Source organism: Vanessa cardui, chromosome 4 (assembly GCF_905220365.1).
Source record: "Vanessa cardui chromosome 4, ilVanCard2.1, whole genome shotgun sequence".
In the NCBI taxonomy this organism is placed as follows: Eukaryota; Metazoa; Arthropoda; class Insecta; order Lepidoptera; family Nymphalidae; genus Vanessa; species Vanessa cardui.
Window position 1 is genome coordinate 12,309,649 of NC_061126.1, and position 21,085 is coordinate 12,330,733.

A 21,085-nucleotide genomic window follows, 5' to 3' on the forward strand; every position below is an offset into this window, starting at 1 on the left:
TTTGTAGTACATATAACAATTATTTTAAATAGCTCTTAGATATCATAAATATTAATAGCGATGTGTATATATTTTATTTTTATTACAAATGAAAAGCATGAAAAAGAACTGCATTATTTTTTATGTACAAAACTACCAATTTGTTTTTATTACATTTAGTAAAATAAAAAATAGTGTCATTCACAAACAAAAAAATCTTTATAATAATATAGTTGTATATAGAATTATTTTATAACGATCAATTGTAACAAACACTATTGTAATTAATATTTTGTAACAAAATGGAATAAAACAGTTACCAACAGTAGGTACTAATTAATCCAATTAAAAATTTCAACATTTTCACAGCTCGCTGTGAGCAAAAACTTTAAACATCAAACAATACTCCACCATCGAAACCCTGCATACATTTAAGCTAGATACAAATTTCAATTACAGTCATGATTCAAGTTTAAATGTAAATTTCACGTAATGCATCTCTCTGAGGGCAGCGCAGTCGTAATCCGTCGGCTTAACGCCTCAGTCTGTCCGTCCGACACCTGAAATAATAAATAGGATACTACGAAACAGAAACATAAAGCATTCTTGCTCATAACGATGACGTGGATAGCTACATCTGCTATTCAATTTTAAACCGTATAACTCAGAGAAAGAGTCTAAAATCTAATATTGGGCCACTTAAAGGCTTTTGTATAGGTAGTGGATTGGGTTCTATGCATATAACTAATTTCGACTTAAAACGTCCTAGTTTCTATGCGGCCTTTTAGGTGTTTTGATTTCCTAACATGCATGTTTATATGAAAGTTGAAGTACTTTTCAGACTGGAATACCAGACAACACGAAGTTTTGATATTTGGTGGTAGTATAATTGGTGCATACATTCTGTCTACAATTTTTTTTATCAAGTATTTGTTGTTATTGATAGTGTGCGAAATGGTTTGTTTACTTTTATAATGTCAATACTAGTTGTTCTAGCACATCTGGTTGTTAACTTCATCTATAAAACTTATCTAATCTCTCTATCTTTTCTAATATATATTATTAAATCTTTCTTATTTATCTGTTGTTAGTAGATATTTCTGAATATCAACAAGCTCGAATCTGTACCCATCTTTGTAAACCAGTAAACTCTGACTGAGAATAGCTGACCAATCTGACACAAAAATATCTTTTACCAAAAACTATGTAACTTTATACATTTGTTTAAATTATTACGACATTACCGTATTTCATATCGATTGAAATATGTGTTTACACTCGTGTGTGCAATTATAACCAAACATTAAATTTATCGCTGATAGTGTGCGTGCGGCTAAAACATTAACATATTACCCAATATATGCTTCGAGGAAAAACATTATCAGCAATATTTAAGGTATATCTCTACTCTTTATATATTCTTATCTACACTTATTACTGCTAAGATACACATTTTTTCTTCATTAGTTAGGTAAGGTTGTAAGCTAAGATCTATAGTTGATATAAAAATAAAAATAATACTAAACCTAGAAGTTCAAAAACATAATTATTGATCCTCTTCGATCGATGTTTACATTTAGGGAATAAGAAAGGCAGAAGTATATGAGAGGCTTATGAGAGATTTCTGATCGTGATTATATTTAGATATACTAATACTATTTATATGATTTTTTTTTTAAATAATTATAAAAATGCCGAGACTTATATAATAGAAGTTACTAATTTTAAGCGAACCCTCATAATAAGAGTAAACGTCTTTATTTTACTCTTTTTGTTTGGATCAGTATTTTGTCATACATGTAAATCTAAAAAAACGCTTGAGATAAAAAGTAAATCAAAACAAAATATCTAAATTTTATCTCGGATATATTTAGTTCTAGTTGTGAAATCTTCATCTAGTTGTCAAAACATGCATCAAGCTTTATAGTCCGTATAGTTTATGAAATCATTCATTCAAATTAAAGTTTCGCTATTTATTATTTCAATATTTATATTATATCACTCGGACCCTGACAGTCCTTTGATTTTGGTCGATGTTTATATATTTACATCCATGGTGGATTATATATATATATATATATATATATATATATATATATATATATATATATTGGTAAAGTCATTAATACGGAATATTCATTGATAATAAAACCATAGATGCGGAGGGTTGTAACACAAAAGTTTGATGCAAGACAAGGTAATTTGGATATTTCAAGGTCAATAGAATGTCCATATTAATTAGTATTTTGTTACAGTCATTCGAGATAAAGGAAAACATCTTGCAGAAACTGAATATCTAAGATCTTTTCAGAAAAGTCTTTGATCAAGAAGATCAAAGACTTTTCTGCTTTTCTTACTCTTTCTCCTTTCTATAATTATATACGACTTTAATGACTTATTCGATATTACACAACATAGTAGTACCATTTTCGATGATACCAGTATATTTCCAGATGTTTCTAATCCACAAATTTGTTCTTCTGCCAACCCTCCCTTTCAATTTAATGAATAAATATTGAAGGTATATTTTAAAATATGACTTTCACTGAAGCTTTTGTTTGCAATAATTTCAATATCATAATGACTTACTGACATTAGTTATAAATGAATTTGAATAAACTTCCCTAAACTGATAAAGGCGTTCTGGCCTGAAATTTAGTACATTGTTTCAATTTGTTATTATAAAACGACAAAAGAATTATGACATTTCAAATTTTTTTGAAACATCATTGAGTCACTTTTTGGATCAATATGAAGTTGTTAAGGAGATCTGTTAAATAATTAATTATATGAGTAGGTCAGACTTAGGAAATCGGCAGTATTACATTTTTGTCTCGATTAGTATATAAAGATATAAAGATGCTTCGCTTGATCGATCCTCTTTTTATACGCATGGAAAATCTTCATAGATACCTGACTCCTGGGGGGGATGTCAGGTTATGTGTGTTAGATGATGGCCGTCATCAGCACGGAAACGAAGAAGCTGTGGGATCGCTTTCACAGCACGTCCGCTCCACCTCCCGCGCTTGACCGGTCCTGTCACGTTGCCATCCGAACTATAGATATGAGAATGAGGAAATAGAAAGCGCAAATGTCTTAGAGTATACTTCTGGCCTACTTTACTCGTACTTCTGAACAGATTATATTCTCCTTGCCAAATGACCGTTTAAAATGACCCATGTGGAAGATATCGGTCGGCAGGACATCGTCATCACGAATTAATCGAACGCGTAACATGTGTCCATAATAAGTCGTATATAATGTGATATCATTCAGTAATAAATCCTTACAATATCAATATTTCATAACCCTAAGGCTAAGTAATGAGAAATTAATACATTATTCGGCGATAGTGTTATTCTCTGGGGATTTGGAAAATCCAATGACTCAGTGTAACGTGATAATGTCGAGTTAATCTTAGGAAATGAGGTTTTCATTGTAAAGGTCCGGTGTTCAATGTGATGTAATTATTTTTCAAATATCGTGATTGACGTAGATATATCTCTTTATTATAATATTATGTAGTTATACTAATATTATTATTACTTATTGGTAGGTCTTTGTGCAAGCCTACTGATTTAGTACCAACCACTTATCATTTATTCTTCCAACAATAATACTCAGAGCTATGATTAATTAAATTATTGAAACACGTTTTTAGAGTAGAGGGGTAAATATAACTATGATATAAATTGTTAAAATTAGAATTTAATTCATACATTATGTTTATATGTTTGGGTTTAACAGCTAGAAAAATTTGGAGAAAAAAAAAGAAATGAAAGTAAATTTTGTTATTGCTTTTTTATCATTTTACTTAAAAGCTCCCGATATTTATTATATGATATGACTACTGCAGCTACTGTCGTAAACCTGTATGGACTATTCATGAATAAAAAAAAAACAACAAGACTTATTTAACAAAAAATGTAGCCTTGTTCGGTAGTATCCGATAGATCCTATAGCAAAATATATGTTTTTAATTTAATAATTTATTATGCACTGCAACGTAACTTCACAATACAGACTAAAAGTAATTTTGACATTCCTCTCGCATTCCGTAGAGCGTTCGCGCTCTAAAAGCATACGTGTAAATTGTGCATCGGCATGTCACGGACGGGCAAATATGTCTCTGTGTTGTATTTTTGTATTTACCTGACTACCAAATACACTTTAAACATGTTTTAACATGTTTAGACAAGTTCGTGACGTCCGACCGAGTGACCTATTGAGAAAATCGAAAAACCAAAAACATATATATTTAATACACAAAAAGAAAATAAAAAAAGGAATTAAGCAGACTTTCCTTATTAATTTTCATTAAAGCTTGACTATTATACATCAACGGTGAATGCTTTTGTTTTTGATTTTAATTTTAGTTTTTATTTCATATTTTAATTATTCCAGGATTACCTTATTTACACAAATAAGCATATGTAACCCTGTTATAAAATTAGATAGTTACAAACATTATATAAATAAAACCAATTTATTTGAATTGAATAATACATAGGCAATAACATTGCAATATGCTATATCACGTGGGCTGCGGTTAGGTCGCATTGATACAGTACTGCTAATATAATTATATAAATAGAAAATTACTGTATAAATAATAAAATATTTTTATAAGTAATTAACACAGATTATCATCATGTTATTAATTGATTTACACATAAAACACATTCATTATAACAAAGAATTACAACGCACGTACCAAGCCATTGGGTCTAACGCAGGACGAAAATTTGCACTACTTATGTTAGGGCGCCAACAACGATCGCCTCTAGCTACGTATCGCTCAGCATACGTAAAGCTCGATGGTAAGCTGAGTCCTCTTTTGAGTTACGTGAAAACCGAAGGCAGCATACAAAGATCTTAGATTCAGAATCTTACTATCCAAAATAGTGCCGGATTCTTGAACTTGGACAATCTTCAAAAAACTAATGAGAAAATTGTTTGTCTGAAAAAAAATACTCACATAATATTTGCAACAACAACAGCCTGTAAATTTCCTACTGCTGGCTAAAGCCTTCTCTCCCTTTGAGGAGAGGGTTTAGGACATATTAAACCAAGCTGTTCCAATACGGATTGGTGGAATACACATGTGGCAGAATTTCTATGAAATTAGGCACATGCAGGTTACCTCACAATGTTTTCCTTCGACATCGAGCACGAGATGAATTATATACAGAAATTAAGCACATTAAAAATCAGTGTTGCTTGCATGGGTTTGAACCCGCCATCTTCGATTAATATGCACGCGTTCTTACCGCGGGCCATATCAACTCTCACAAAATATATATTGAACAAAAAATATATCGCGGTGGAAAAAAAAAACACAATTCGTATCGTATTACACTGTCAATCTTAATACTTTTTAGAAACCTATTTTTCCAAATAGATTTTTAGACATATATCCTCTTTGGGAATACATGTCAGCGAAAAACAGCGAACGCACATTGACGTGTTCAAGATAACTTGTATGAAGTCCACATGTTATGTTAGTGTATACTTACAAAGTATACAAAAATGATTTATTGAAAACAAATAGAATATTACATAAAATATTGACAATATTATTATTATTCCCACTAAAACAAGGCATGTTTTATTTAAAATTGCGCAATTACCGGCGATGGTGCTAGTTAGCGCTCCTGTTTTCATAAATTTACGTACTAAAATTATAATAAAAGAGGTTTCAGTATATAAATTGTTTATTAAGTAGTGTCTAAAAATATTTGGTCTTTGTTTTATTAATAAATTTTGAATGTAGTAAATGTCTATTGAGGTAAGGTTCTCCTTTTGAGGAGAAGGTTTTAGGTTTGTTGCATACACCTGTTGCAGAATTTCACTCACATTATTTTCCTTCATTGCCGACTACGAATTTAATTATAAACACAAATTGAGTACATGAATATTTTGTGGTGCGTACCTCGTCTGGAACCCGCAAGCGTCGGTTAAGATGCACGCACTATAACCTATTGCTACTAGGCCTCGGTTTTGTGTTAATGAATTCGAAATCGTTGTAAATACACTCATAGGATAATACTGACTTTTTGTGGCGGAATACAGTATTTATGCAAATTTAAATGTTTTATTACCAGAAGAGGGTAAGTGACCGAGAGCAATATACACAAATTAAGAAATGAAAACACACTGTTGTTTGCCTTTCGTCGAATCTTTTACCTTCGTTTTAGTAGTAAAGTAACAGCCTGTAAATTTCCCACTGCTGGGATAAGACCTCCTTTTCCAAGAGAGGGTTTGGAACATATTCCATCACGCTGTTCCAATGCGGGTTGGTGGAATGAACATGTGGCAGAATTTCGATGAAATTATACACATGCAAGTTTCACGATGATTCCTCACGATGTTTTCCTTCACCGCCGAGCTTGAGATGAATTATGAACATTAAGCACATAGTGGTGCTTGCCTGGGTTTGAACCCGCAATCACCACTGGGCCATCCGCTCTGTATATCAGCTAAGAACGAATTTTACGAATCCCACCCCTAAGGGGGTAAAACGGGGCTTGGTCATTTATCTTTTATAAATTTCGCGCGGATAAAGTCACAGGTTCAACCAGTATTTATATATTTTGGAAAACAATCCGTATTTACATATACCTAATCAGTTAAATTATAGTATATATAGAAGTTTGGAAACCAATCGGTATAAACATATACCTACTCAGTGAATAAAATTATTTCCAAAAGGTTACAGAAACATTTAACTTTGCAAGAGAATTCTATTATACTATACTTACATAAACAAAGAGTTATTGTTTTGGTATGCTAAATTATTACATTTATTATTGTTTTATGCTAAGATAATGGAATTTAAATTTAGTTATGATTTTTTTGTGTCATCTAAGTTGCGTATACGGTAATACGCTTACTATGATTATTTACAGTTTACAATTATTTAAGATTTATTTATAACTTTTGCATGGAGATTGTGTTTAAAATTGTTGAGAATATTTTCCAACGTACTTTTTAGCTTTATGTATACTGATACCGATGACAAAAAATATCATTTCTGGCTAGATGGTCTCGGGTTCCAATAGGTGATCAATATCCAAAGATTACGATTAACACAACTAATTCTTAATTTGCTTATTTCATGGTTATCTTATAGTTAATTGTAACGTAATCATCAAAACGTGCATATGACTGTCCAAAAACTCGCATTGAATTATTTTGAGGAAACGCCTCAGAGCAGCTTAGCAAACTATTTTTTTTAAATCAACACCATAGTACCCAAAAATTTAGAAATTTCTAGAAAATAAAGTATGTTCAAAATAAACGAAAACTTGCGCTGTTCGTAATGAATAAAGATTGAGATGCACCCACTCTTAAATGGAATGCAAGACCTGAATGCCTAATTGATCACTGCGAAACTAGAAATTGAGGAAATTTGCAATAAAACACAGACAGAGAGCGGAAAACAAAAATATCGTTGCATATATTATTCTTGCGACGAAATAAATTTACACTAATTTGGTACGAACGGGAGCTGACTTCATCGGCGTGAACGCTGACTGTGAATTATTTTTTGAAATCTGGGAACTCGTTTTTTCAACGAGAACAAACTTTGAAGTAAAAATAGAAAATTAAAAATAATAATAATATTAAATATTGGTCATCATCAATGACAGTACTCTGATCTCAATGTAAGTAGTAACTAAAGCAATTGCGTTTTGACAAATCAAGAGTAACGATGGCACCACAAACGCCCAGACCCAAAAACAAGAAAAGTAATGAACTTTTTATCGTATCGAACCCGGGACCGGTGTACACACTAATCAACAGAGGTCGTCAAGATTATGCATTCCACTTGACGTCTAAACACATTTGGTATATTCGCGTTCCACGAATCCTGTTTAGGTAAGTAGCCTGTACAACTATATGCTACAACCAACGGACAATCATTTACATCAGTCAGTGTTCATAATTCAAAACATAATTGGAACGAGAGAAACCGCGGCTATGTCCGGTTTAAGAAAAAAAAATGTTAAATAAAATAATAAAAATGAGTAGTAAAATATTCTGTATATTTTAATAAATATTCATGAAATGGAAAAATGTTAAGGGAAATTTATTTACTACTTTTTCTTTTGAATATACTTCGTAAAATGCGAGGTGCAATATCCGATGTGAATGTATGGCTTAGGCATTGACAGAATATGTCGGGTAATTTAAAAAATATAATATGAATTTATTTTTCTAAATAGATACGTAATTAACTAATTAAAGTGGACTAACATATTATTGTATTTTTTTATTCAAAAAAGTCATATTTAAACATTAACGAACAATACTTTCATTTGTAAGTAACATTTAAAATATATATTTCAACCAACCAACCAACTTAAAAGAGTGAAAACAAATGTAAACATTTTATCAATATAAATTCTGAAAGAAAAAAATCGGCAGTTATATTATACTAGCATTTCGCCCAGCTTCGCTAAATTTTTTTACGACATCACAATAGAAACTTCTATAGAAAATTATGTCTTTACTATATTATCCATGTATTATATACAAAAATTTTCCCCTTGAATGACTCTGTCTGTTAAAAAAAAAACCGTTTTAAAATCCGTTGCGTAATTTTAAAGCCGAGATGGCCCAGTGGTTAGGTTAGGTTAGGCTATTTACATCGAAATTCTGCCACATGTGCATTCCACAAACCGGCATTGGAACAGCGTGGTGGAATATTTTCCAAACCCTTTCCTTAATGGGAGAGGAGGCCTTAGCCCGGCAGTGGGAATTTCCCAGGCTGTTACTTTACTTTCTATTTTTTATCTTTAATATTAGATCTTTATGATTATGATATGAGATCGTATGCTTAGGCATTCGTAGGGACAGGCAGTGGTAAGCATCTTTGTTAAATGCTACGTACTTAATGATGATGATGATGAAGCGGAGACAGCTTTTATAGATTTTAATGAATAATAATTTAAAAAAAGTAAATAAATTCAAAAGCATTGACTCGAATAACATTGTTTTTATTTGCCAAACTAGAATAACACATGTAATTCTGTGATGTACCAAAAATAAAACATTCTATGTATATCTTTCATAAACAAACTACTCAGTACCTATGAATAATATCTGAATATTTTACAATACCTATCCATAACTCACGTGCTCTATCTAATTCGGATTTTGACTTATTTAGATATCGCGTTAAACAATTAAATGTAACAAAAGTGTTATAGTATTATTAACGTCAATTAATAAGTTACGTTTGTGTTTAATTGGATACAAATATACCTGAAATAATTGAACACTTAAACAACTCATTTGTAAGTAAGCTTCACGTGAAAGAATTCCTTAGTTCCTATCGAATGTACTCCGTGAGTTAATTTTGTGAACAAGTGAAATAAATGGAAGTTCCACGCCACTGGAACAGGAATGCATTTCAATAGTATGAGATCTAAAGTGTTGAACAAATATGTGGAACCAAGACATAGAAGAGCTAGTTTAATAGAAATGACGAATGTGTATTGAATTATGCACTGCCAAATTCTACCATGTACCTACATACAAAGTAAAGGCATTAGTTTAATTTTTTGATTAAATTATTTAAAATAAATAAATAGACAAATGTTAAGATTTCAAAGAAATTTATGGGTGCTATGCTTCGAGATCAAGAAATTCGTAGGTAAGGAGTAAGGGAATTGTTTACCGCCCTGAAAGAAAAAGGGAAAGGGAAAGGGAATTGTTTACCGCCCTGAAAGACTACGTATCATGGTATTAAATAGTTTTTCTTTGAATTTGTCCCATGTGACTAAAATTTGGAATATCACGGATTAATTATATAATACTGGAGTAACTGAATTTTTTTTAATTGGTTTTGATAGTTCGAATTTACGAACAAATTTTACAAATAAATTCTATGTCGATAGATTTTTGAAGAGTAAAATATTTATGAAGTGTTTTCATCTCTGGCATAAGACAACTGAAAATTAATCCTTTCTGTTCTTATCATATTTTTATTTTGATTAAGAAAAATACATAAGTAGAAATAGTTCTTTATCTGTCAGAACTTCGGTGTCTAATATGACACTGTGAAGCTATGACGCAATGATGCTTGGATTTCAATTCACTCTTATTGTTTATGCTATTTCTGATAAAATATAATTCTAAGGGAGAACCACCAAGAGACAAAAGAATTTCTCGTAAACTCAATACTAACGCTCGGGGGTGTTTACAAAGTGCAATATAAGTGATGACTTTTATCTTGCTTTACCAACACCCTAACATTTACCCCTATGTGATAAAATAAACTTGAAAAAAAAAACGAGCTCATTATTTTTTTATCGCCTGATATTTCATGTCAATATTTTTCAAATATGTCATATTACGATGTTATGTATTCGGGTAATTAACCAATTTCTCACTTTTTGAAAACACAAACTGGATATTCGAAAATTTATTGTTAAGGGTGTATGTGTACATTTACAAAACTTATACTGACCAATTTTTTATAGAATTATATTTGTATAATGTCTTTATATATAAGTTTCACACTTTTTTTGCCATTTGACAGTTCAAGCCGCTATGTCCCTGCGTTTCAAATCATGGGTTATTGATCTATATAAAATGCAAAATGTATTTCAGGTACTTTAGTACTTAATTGGATAAGGGTATTGGATATGCTATTTCATTTAAAGTTACTTCGTAAATAACTCGATTTCTCGTAAATATTAAAGAATAAACATGTTTAATGTGACCTATCACTGTGAGATAGACACTCGCGGATTTTTTGTAGAAATTCTTAAGGTGTACAATACTGTAGGACGTTTTTATTTTGATCTCTTTTGTAGAACTCAGCTGGTGGTAGTGTTCGCAAAGATAACACAAAAATGTATGTATTTACAACATTAGAAATCTCTTATATTATCAATGTTCCTCTACTATATGCATGCACTATACATGTAAACCTTTCTCTTGAATTACTAATTACTAATTAATTAGTTTTAAAGATCTAAACTAACGTAAGGACAGTCAGACAGCGGGAAGCGATTTTGTTTTATGCCATATTATTATATGATACTTGAAATAATAATAATTTCAAATGATATTTTCTGAGAAAATAATGAATACTTCAAATGAAAACGTAAAAGTTATTCGTTTTCACTGAACCCAGAACTGGTTGAAATTCTAAACAAGAAATATCAACGATATAAAGCACAGCAGAACGTCGAGTTATACAATCTTCTCTAGATGTATTCACAGTCTGTGACCTAGATAAATCGATTGATAAATACACAATAAGATAACTAAAATTAAAACATTTGTGAATATAAGCAAAGTGGTCAGAACGCGTTAATTTTGAAGAAAGATTTACGACTTCCTCACTGTACTTTAAAAATATCTTATAATATTAGTCTATCGGGCATTCTATCCCGACAATTTGGAAAATTGCCTGACATATTCTATCAGTGACCCAAAACCATACTTTACATTGAATATTGCACCTCAGCGAATTTCAGGTTATACGAAGTACATTCAAAAGAAAAAATATGACGTAAATCTATTTTTATATTTTTCCGTTCCGTGAAAATTTACCTAAAAATATACAACTCCGTTTTTTTTATCGATTATGCGTCATTGCTCTTAGCTTTAAACATTTTGGATTAAATGAAAAAAAAAAAAGAAAAGATCTAAGATCATACTTGGTGGTAGGGCTTTGTGTAAGCCCGTCTAGGTAGGTACTACCCACTCATCAGATATTCTACCGCTAAATAACAGTACGCAGTATTGTTGTGTTCCAGTTTGAATGGTGTGCCAGTGTAACTACAGACACAAGGGAAATAGCATCTTAGTTCCCAAGGTTGGTGGCGCATTGACGATGTAAGGAATAGTTAATATTTCTTACAGCGTCATTGTCTATGGGTGATATTGATGACACATCAGGTGGCCCATATGCTCGGCCGCCAATCTATTCCATAAAATAAAATAAAATAAGATCACTCGTAAAAATTCAAATATTTTTGAGTCAATTACTTGCAGTGCTTAATGCGTGATTATAATTCATCTGATACCTAGAAGTGAAATTGTATTGTTAAATAATATTAATAAAAAAATAATATATTTGATCATTTTATTTAATTTGACCCGACGCTAAACTGGACACAAGAGCACATAGAAACATTCTTGTGTGATACCAGTTTCAATCGTAAATGTATTAGCTCAGTAGTTTTAAGCAGATAGATACTAATCGTGAGAGTTAATATAAAACATATTTTGTGGTAGAAAAAATAAAGTGAAAAACATGGCCGACTGGGAAAATCTTATAAACGTGAGTAAAATGAATGAAAACCTATATTTTCATATCATATATTTAATAAATTTTCTTATTCTGATAACGAATTTATATAACCAATAAGATAACATACGCGCGAGGTACAAAGCAGTAGAGAGCAATGGAGAATGGAATGACGTCATACATAAAAGTCATGTTTTCCATCACGGCATACGACGTAATGCCTAAGGTGCACCAATAGATGTTATGAGGAAGCCTCCTGATAATAAGTAATCATTACACAATAAGCGTATTAAGAAATTTTAGCCATTCCTTATAACGCCCATGTGATATCAACCATACTAACTGTTAGGTTGGAGGGAAAGTTCTATAGTATAAAATAAGCAGGTAAATTTACTTGTAAATAAAAAAAATCTGACTGGTGAGTCTTTGGGGTTTTTGCTTGAAAAATGGTAACAAGTTATTACAAATAACGGGGAATATAAAATTGAATAATATTAAATGCATATTTTTATAAATTAATTCAAATATTTTCAAATACGACAAAACTTTCCCTGCAACCTATCGTCATCCAAACCGAAATATAACAATACTAAGTGTTGCATCTTGGGGGTAGAAAATTTGATGAGTGGGTGGTACCCAGATGGCCTTTCACAAAGTCCTACTTCAAAGTATAAAATTATATAAAGTAATAGAATTAACGATATCGGTTCTAATAAAGTAATGATGCGTATATTACGTAAATCCTGTCTAATAATAAATTATAACGTCGTTTTATATGCTCTTTACGACTGATCAATGTCCATTAAGGTGCTGGATGTTTCATGAATATTGTAATGATATCGTTCGATTATAAATTATGTAACGAGTTATATCCGCAAGATTGCGAGGTGATTTAAGACAGGAATGTGTTTCGACATTAATATATCTTACGACTTAAAAGTACAAATAATTTTACCAAAACAGCTGTATGATGTATTAGCATATAACCCAGTAATGTATGTACTAATTAGTTGACACAGCTTTGCCTACGTTTTGGGAGTTAGTTGTCACGTGTTAGGGAAAAAAGTAGCCTATGTCCTTTCTTGGAGCTCAAGTATGTTGCATACCATATTTCATCAAATTCGGTTCGTTGGTTTAGTATTGAAAGAGCGACAAATGGGCAGACATACAGAGAGAGATACTTTCACATTTATAATATTATTATAGAAACATAGATTCAATACAAGCTATTTGTAAAATATATTTTATAGGATGTGTTAATCAATCAATAAGCACATCAATATATTTCCTATTATTTTATTTCTTTGTAAATTTTCAATATTTATAAACCGCTAAAGAAAAGGCTAAGAAGCACCTTGGTATACTATATCGAATGTATTTTTCTATCGCTCGCCTGTGCAGTTTGCATTTCATTACCCTTTCTGTCACTGACACATCGATGTGACTCAGAAATATTTGAGCAACACGACAGCGTGGTGCTAAATTGCCTGGAAATTCCATGATTAGCGATCTAACGCGCGACGCTAAGTTAATTATAATTATGGAGGGTTGCTCCTCTATCAGCAATAGCATGACGTCAGATAGGTGATTCAACTGGATGAGGTTATTATGCTTTATGTAGGAAGCTAGAGTTGAGAGAAAAGTATCGGTATCTTCTTTTTATCGTTTTTTCATATAAGTAATAACTGCCTCACGTAATGGCAATGAGTATTTATTATCAGCAGTATCGCCAACTACAAAGAAGTTCATCAAATGTATTTACAATATATCTTAGTGTAAAATCGGTTGTATTTCCTATAAATTTATTCTCCGATTTGAAGGTACTTCTACACGACTAAATAGTCGTCCAGTAAGCTTCAAGTGACAACGACTTTACGCGTTTTCCCAAATTTCCAATAGTTGCTACTGCTATCTTGATGGATAATCTTATACTTTTATTCGCCTTATCTTTAATTTAAGCCCTCATAACAGTCAAGCAAATTAGCTAAACCTATATCTTATTGGTATTGGATTATAATATTATCCCTATTTTATCGACAAAACCGCTCAACAAGAAATCGCTATTAAGCTTATAATCTGAAAATATTTAATGGGGCTAAGTACAAGATAAGAGTTAATCAAGATAACCACAAACTAGTAGGAAATAGACGTAAAATGTAAAATCAAAAGATTTGTCCGTGTATCTAAACATATCGTTGAATGAAATACTATCAATTCTCATAATACCCTACAATATAGTTGACATGTATAATTTATTTTATTCATGATATCGGAATAGTGATAACAACTATAAGCTTGCCCTAAAGTTCAGGAAACGTATAACTTATTCCTTTCATTATCCAACTCCTTCGCACTAAAATTCAATGGCAGCTATATCTCAGATGCAAAATTCTAAGTATAGCATAAAATATTTTGTAATTTTAAAATATCTTAATAGGTATGTGTTGACTAACAAAGATAGAAGTTTTGTACTCAAAATTTTAAGGGTCTGGGCTCCAAATCAAAATCGGAGTAGCCAAATATTTTTTTTTTATTTCCCTATTATTTTCAATATACTCATATTCCGGTTTTGACCAGTGTGTACCAGTGTGAAATAAAAACACAGGGTACATAAAAAGTAAGCTGACCTGAGGTTGGTTATTAAGAACGGTTAAGATTTATTACGACGCCTATTGCCCTAACCACCAGGTGGCACATTGAATCGGCCACCTAACTATTATTTAAAAAAAGCTCAAAGGAGTCTGGAAATGGGCAGTGACAAAATCTTGCCACGAAAAGCACGTAACGCCATTGTTTCCTATATTGGATTTGCCGTTCCATCGGTTTATGAGAATGCACTTGTGTTTGCGCAAACCCTTGCGCATAATAGCGTGTTCCTCAGTTTGCTGGTCCCTCTTGGCTGTTACGTCCATAAGCTACTAGTCTTGTTAGGTTTTACTAATACCTTCAATCTCCATTATAACATTAACACGATTATTTCTTGAAGTAATAATTGAATATCAGTCATTTTACACATTATTAGAAACAACTTGGCAAGGAATGCCGAGATGACCCAATGGTTCGAACTCATGCATCTTAACCGATGATTCAGGATTAAACCCAGGTTAATTTTAAAATTTATCTCGTGCTCGGTGGTGAAGGGAAAAATCGCAAGGAAACTTGTTTGTGTCTAATTTCGAAGAAATGCTATACACACAATGGAGCAGCATGGTTAAATATGCTCCAAACCTTCTTAGAACCTTAATGGGAACTCCACAGGCCGTTACTGGATGCTAAGGTAGTAGTTTTTTTTAAATTTGTAATTACCATTTAAATAAAATAAATGTAAACACACATTTGATGTCACAGACATCACGTAATCCTTTGTTTTCATAATATAGCAGTGAGATATAAATCTCCATACTAATTTAGTTTCAAGGCAATAAGTTGCGAGTTGTAACGTATACCATACCGTACATCGCGAACTCGCGTTGAATTTAAAATAAAATGTTTACATTACGACTAACTTTTATATTATATTTTATTTGACTCTAAAATTGAACGGTATTTTATTTCTCGATATAACGTGAGTGAATTTAAATTTCGTTATGGATTTCAATGATAAGTTTATCTAACAAACGTAAGTATTATTTAAATAACGTATTTCTATAAAGGTTATTCTGTATATATTATATTAGTTAATCTTTAAACCTGACAGTAAGTTTTTGTAGGGGCCAATTTAAATGCAGCATATTTTGATTTTGATATTCTATAAGTTATAAAAAATTGTATTTTATCAAATAATTTTAAAACTTGTATGGAAAAAATATTTTATTCAAACCAAGTTTTTATGCTAACCGTACAATGTCCATATCTGTTTCTTGTTCACCCTTAAATGATATCTTATTTGAATTGAAAGTATTATGTACAGTTTATTGGCTTCAGAAACCCTTAATGAATTAAACTTTACCAACTATCAATTTACAGTAAGCTTGTCTGATTAAGTTGCAAAGTATCAATATATTATAGAGAAATGTCATAAATGCGAAGTAACTCTGCTTGTTACCTCTTTTCGCTTAAGCTGCTGAAATAATTTTGATGATATTTAACAAAGAAATAGTTTGAATACATCGGCTACTTTTTTTAATTAAATTATTTGTAATTTGAGTTGAGTAGGGTAAAATCGGTGGTAAATTTTTTATGCTTTGGATAAAATGTTTTTTTTAGTATATTAAAACTAAGTATCATTTTTCTATCTACGTTCAGATTATCCAGATCCCGAACTAATTTATTTAATTTATTTGAAATTAATTCACGAAGGCCTATCAAATAAAAGAGCAGACAGAGACTATTTAGTTTTCATGTTTTATACGATTTACAACTTGCGAGACACCATTGCTTCGCATGGGTACAATTAAGAACATATTATGTATATTTATTTTATTAAACTTATTTAAAAGAGAAAAATATTAATATGAAAATAGTTTTTAGTTCAACAATTTTGTACAATATATATATATATATATATATATATATATATATATATATATATATATATATATATATATATATTATAAACCTTCGTTTACCAGCCTTCTTAAAAGTGAAAATTCCATGAAAATGCGTTGGTTGGTTATTAAAAGTCTAGAAAAAGAAAGCGACTTCGCAGACTCTGCAGATAGTAAGATCATTATTTTATGATACACTTTTGTAGGCTTTAAAAGTAAAGGATCAGAAACACCTGCGCGATGAAGCAACTCAAATACAAATAAACTGGGACCCGTTTGAAAAGCTATGACCACACATAATACCCAACAAAAAATATAGAGATTTTCCAGTCTCTCTTTGGCACCGGTGTTACTGATACGTATGATTTCACTTCAGGAAACATTTTCTTTTTGCTTCTTCAAAACAGTATTCCTTTTTGCTTGAGTAGAAAGGTTTTCCTGATCGAATATATTTTATAATCGAACTAATATATTGTTAATTTAATATGACATTCAAACGACTCTTTAAATTAGCACATGAGCAATGTTAACAAATATTATGTTTAATTAAGCCTTATTAACTCAACAGCATATGTGCTAATCTTAAATCCATTGTTGTCGCTCCTAATCTGTACGTTTAATTAGATGGATAAACAGGAATATTAGTATATTATTATGGATATGTTGAAATATCAGTAAGTTGATCCAATGTATGACCTTCGTAGTTCTGGGCGGTTTGTATACCGTTAAGTTATTGAAGCTCTGTAACTAGTCAAATTACATCTAAACTAGGTCTCATACTTCGAAGATAAGTTTTGGAGCTTAATCCACAACGATTTGGTGGATACAAATATTATGGCGAATATCCAATACATGCATATTTGCTAACTATGTTTACCTTCATCGCTAAGAACAAGTCAAATTATACATCCGAATAAAGCGCATGAAAATCCATTGTTGCTTGCTTGGGTTTGAACCTACAATATTACGGTTAAGATCCTACTTCTTCGCCACTGGATGGTATCGGCTTCATTAATTTATTTTTATGTAATTAGACGTTATCCGCTTAGCTGCTCTATAAAATCTCTTGCTCTATAAAATACCCTACACTTTATATAAATTAATAAAAGCTGTGATTATCTTGTTTAGGCAAATAACACTTAGGTCGCAGGTGTTTATCATGTTCCGTATAATGTACTGTTAGTTTCACATAATTTTATGCTTTTTTTTTTTAATGAACTTTGTTCGATTTTCAAAATTATTTCCGTACCCAGCTTAAACCGTGTACCTATGCTGTAGATGTACCTGTTTACCAAATATCGCGATTCTAAACGGTCGAAGTTTGTTGGAACGTTTGACAGGTTTTTTTTTTCTAAATAGCCACAGCGTTGCTCTCTACCTTGCCAGTAACATTTTCCACTCCCTAAAATGAATTCTTTGGTAAATCCTAAGAAAGATGCTATCAATAAATCTCTTTAATTTTCTTATAAAAATAAGAGCATAATCGATCTTTTATGTGCACCTATAGTCCTATAATCATGGGTACAAAAATCTGCTCAGGCCATTAATATATACAATTATAGTTGCTTAATTTTATTACATAATGGTATGGTTATGGGGGTACATAATGGTATGGTTATGGGGAAAGTGGTGAGTCACCTGATCGGAACGTGAACATTGGTAGTGTAAGAAATATTAATTATTTCTCATATCATATATATAATATTTGATTATTAATATAGAAATGCCCTACCAACTTTGACAACTAAGATATGATGTCCCCTGTGCTGTAGTTACACTGGCCCACTCACTTTTCAAACCGGAACACAACAATACCAGTACATTGCTATAGATAATATGAGGCTACCGCGAAGTAAAAATCAATCAATTGACTTTTATGTTTTTTTACGTTTATTAATTACTATAACCGAATACACATAATTAAGAAAGCTATTAATAATTTATAAAGAAATTCATAAATTGGCCTCTTTTGAGCGTAAATTAGGGCCAAGTTTAACTCGTGACCTTCTGGGGTTGGCTTTTTAAATCGTGATTCATATTGACGTGTTTTACACGCGAATATTCATGTTGAGAATTTTCGGTTGTAAAGTTATTGTTATCAGGATTAAATAGTTAAACGACCAGTTTTGGACAGCTTATTTAATTCTCTTACATAAATCAAGTATGGGAATCATCAGATGTAAAATATTGGTATTAACTGTATATCTAACCGGCTAGTTTTTTTTTCTGCTCTCTCAAATTATATTTTCATTAAATTGCAACAATTTAATGAATTACAAACAAGAATACATTTAAATTTTCTGCACATCTACGGCAAGAGCTCTTCAAAATATGACCATAACGATTTTTCACGAAATGCATATCTACGTTTATACGATACATACACAAAAATAAAAAATAAAAAAAATTATTTCATTATTAACAAGTAACAGCTATAATCAGAAACTGGGACTATCCTAGTAAGTAACTAGTATTGCTACTAGTACTTGTGGCAGGTAGTCCCGCTCTTCCATAACATTCTAATACAATATTATAAACGTGTGTGTGTGTGTGTGTGTATGTGTGTGTGTGTGTGCGTGTGTGTGCGTGTGTGTGTGTGTGTGTGTTTGTTTGTGCATGTGTCTTTGTAGAGATTTGAAAAGTTATACGAAATATAAGATTATAGCATTATAATAAAGCTTCTGTCTCGAGGTAATTCAAGCGGAGTAACCACTGTGTTACGACTTTCTTACAATCGTAAAAGCTTAGCGAATTAATATTTAACTTTTCATTTATACGATTATATACATAACTAGACTGCCATACATATTGTCTGGATGCAAATTTAGTTTTAATTGGACAAGTATATGAGACAAATTTTTTTCCTCTTTTGTCTTGTTTGTTACAGTCAAAAGTGGTAGTCTTGTGTACTTTAAGAATACACCTTAATAAATAAAGTTGTCTTACAGTTAATAATTTGCAGTCTGAGTAAAGTTGATCCGTTGAAAATGTATAAGGCCTAAAATTCATTACCTTAATAATAGACCTCTGTCCTCTTTCCACCTCTAGAAATTTAGATTTTGAAGCCCCACCCCACACTGATATACAATAACCTAAAACTGATTGTACCAGTGTGACGTAAATTTGGCTTAATAACTTTTTTGTCGTAACATGTCTCAATTTTTTTAAAATCCAAATTAGTTTTCTTACTTTACTATTAACAAATTCTATTTGCGGGTGCCAAGATAGGCGTTGGTCTAGCATCACGGCTAAATATTTAGTAGAAGATACTTTTGTTATTAAAGGACAACTACAATTATTACGATTGACATTACAATTTTGATTGTGTAATTTTAAATGAAAATTACATCCCGGTTGCGTTCTTTTATTTAGAGTAAAACAGAGGTAGTTAGTTTTAGAAGTATTTAACGAGAGGAGATTAGATTTAAGCCAATGAGAAACCCTAGACAAACCAGACTCCACAATTCCTTGTAAAATATTCCATGAAGAACCGGAAAAGACAAGCGCAGTATCATCTGCGTATGAAAATATGTATATAAGGAATAATGTAGGGCCCAAAACACTACCCTGTGGTACACCAAAAGATAACGTCGATTCATGACTTATAAATTTCCCAAGTTTTACACGTTGCCTTCTTCCATATAAATAGTCTTTAAAAAGACACAGTGTATTGCCTCTTATGCCAATATTTTCCAGTTTCTGTACAAGAATGGGAACAGAGACAGTATCAAAAGCTTTCTTTATATCCAAGAACACAGTTAAACACTTTTGCCCTTGGTCAAGATGCTTTGTAATAAGAGTAGTGAGGGCCATTACCGCATCTTCTGTTGATTTATTTTGCCGAAAACCATACTGTGATTTTGAAAGTATGTTAAATTTATTAAGGTAATTAATTAATCTGTTGTTTATTAACTTTTCAATCACTTTGGCTATAGATGGTAGAATAGAAATTGGTCTATAGTTATTTATGTCGTCTCTGTTACCATTCTTGTATACTGAGGTAACGATGGAAAGTTTCAATGGTTGGGGGAAAACACCAGTTTTGAAACATACATTAGCTATATGACATAATATGGGGGAAATAATATGACTAGCTGCCTTGAGAAATTTAGTAGGGATTTTATCCCATTCTGGAGCGCTCTCCGACTTTAGATTTCTGATTATTATATCAATTTCTTGAGGATCAGAGTCTAAGAGAGCGAAGGAAGATAGGTGAGAATTAGGGTATTTTACTATAGTACTAGTTTGAGGGGCAATAGAAAGTGTGTCCTCTGCAATTATTCTGCCAACGTTTGCGAAGTAATCAGATATATAGTTAACAGAGTCAGAAGGTTTCGACTTTATATTT

The 21,085-nt window shown here is 31.4% G+C and overlaps 1 protein-coding gene across 1 annotated transcript in view; it reads left to right on the forward strand.

Annotated features, from left to right (window-relative positions):
- Window positions 1–15,695: 15,695 nt before the first annotated feature.
- Window positions 15,696–21,085, forward strand: part of LOC124544047 (nephrin-like) — a 246,889-nt gene continuing 241,499 nt past the window's right edge. Inside the window, exon 1 of the mRNA XM_047122441.1 lies at window positions 15,696–15,869. The gene's annotated coding sequence lies outside the window, so the exon portion shown is untranslated. The remainder of the gene's footprint in view (window positions 15,870–21,085) is intronic.